Source organism: Trichechus manatus, unplaced genomic scaffold (assembly GCF_000243295.1).
Source record: "Trichechus manatus latirostris isolate Lorelei unplaced genomic scaffold, TriManLat1.0 scaffold00028, whole genome shotgun sequence".
In the NCBI taxonomy this organism is placed as follows: Eukaryota; Metazoa; Chordata; class Mammalia; order Sirenia; family Trichechidae; genus Trichechus; species Trichechus manatus.
Window position 1 is genome coordinate 7,792,642 of NW_004443964.1, and position 2,109 is coordinate 7,794,750.

Below are 2,109 nucleotides of genomic sequence, written 5' to 3' on the forward strand. Positions count from 1 at the left end.
TCACCACTTGCCCCTACCACCACGGGATCCAATCAGCCCCATTGTAATCAGATGTCTTAATTCAGTTAGGGCAGTTTTCACTGTCAAATCTGACTTACATAAAATAGCAATCGCAACAGTCTTCAAGGATTCTGGGGCTCCCTTCACAAATTCGTTCCTCACTGTTGTGGTAAAAGGTGTGTACTCTGGGCACTCCGCGGGTGGGTCTGTGGGTCTAACCTGATAAATCCACTCTAACATGCCAATTTCCCTAAGCCTTTGGATTCCTTCTTCTACAGCATACCAAGGCAGGTCTGGTATTTCACCTTGACTTAGTGTAGGCTGACACAGAATCCATGCTTCAGTGAACCAACCAAGTAAACTATTACATCCTTTTCTAACCTTTAGAGCTGAAACATTAAATGAAGAATCTGTGCTTAGTAGACTTATATCAATAAACTCAGACTAATCCAACTTCATGTTCCTTGCACCATTATTCCACACCCTTAATAGCCATTCCCACACATATTCCCCAGGTTTCTGTTCATACGTATTAGAAACATCAAGTAGTTCTTTTGAAGAATAGCTTACCTCCTCATAAGTAGCACTTTGTACTTCACCTCTTGGGGATCTCTGGGACTTAAGTCTATAGATCTAGAAGCAAAAATTGGTGGTGTGGGTGGGTTCTGGGGACATTCAGCAATGTCTTGTAAGGCATCTGCCTCAGGCGATGCCCCAGGTAACACCCCAGGCAATATCTCAAAGGCTTTTCAGGCACAGCTGGGTTAATCTCATCATATAGGAGTGGAAGGGATAAAGGTTTTACTTGGGAGGGTCGCTTAGCAGACAAAGATGGAATAATCTCTTCAGATGGGAGTAAGAGGGCTGGTTCTACTGGCAGGGGTGATTCAACAAAATTTAGGGGCTCAATGTCCCCGGCTTCCTGATAATCTACCCATATGCCCCCATCCCAAGTTTCAGAATCCTATTTCTTCCCAATCAGTGCCCTCAGTTTAACTTCAGACACTATTCAAGGTTGAGAATTCAATTGGCATTGTAATTCAGCCACTCTTATGGTAAGACTGAGTATGGTTTTCAGCAATATCAGTTTTGTTACTACAAGAAATAAGGCTTTTTTCAGGGTACAGGCAGCAACTTTAAGGTCTTTTACTCAGTGCTTGAGCTGTGACTGTGAAGCCCTGAGCTCAACTCTTTTATCACTTTGACTAGTAAAAGCAGGACCAACCAACCAGCTTCCTTATACTTCTCATTCTGACGAAATTGTAGAAAAGTATCAAATATGCCAGCACCCAGAGCCTTGTCTCTCACAAATATTTGATCCATTGGTGGTGATAGTTTGCATATTTCTATTGTCACTTCTCACCATGGATTAACAGTGCCCTCTTTACTACTGTAGGCAGAATCATCAGTACCTTTAAAACTAGCCAGATTTGAGAACCAATTCAGAAAACTCATCCTTATGATTTTGTTCCTCTAGAGTTCCTCTCAGTACCAAATGTCTTAGGCTGGTTCTCTAGAGGACCAAAACCAGTGAAGCATATATATATATATATATCTGTTGGCTCTCGGGGAAGACTCTTCCTTGTCTCTTTCAGCTTCATGGTAGCCCAGGGTGTTTCTTGATGTCCTTAGCTTGTAGATGGATCCTCTCATGATGTCTTCCCCTATGTATGTCTCTGTTTCCATGTCTGTCTTTCTTTTATAAAATGTCCCTCAGAAGGGATTAGGATTAGAATCCACCCTGCTCTGGTATGACTCCGTTAACTTAACTGATAACATCTGCAAAGAAAAATCCTATTTCTATTTCTACAAAAGATTACATTCACCAGTGAGGAGTTAGAACTTCATTGTATCTTTTTAGGGGGCACAATTCAATCCATAACAAAGGACTAGAAACAGTGACCCACCCAGTAGCAATAAGCATCTCAAGAGTCCAGACTTTGGTCTTGAAATACCATTTCCACATAAAAATTCAGAGCTTCTTGCAGAAATGATGACTTCATGTGTGGGCCAGGAAATGTACAAGATGAGACCAGAACATCTTTTCACTCCAGATAGCAAGAAAGGGATCAAAAGACTACTGGGAAAAAGGCCAAAAAAAAAAAAAAA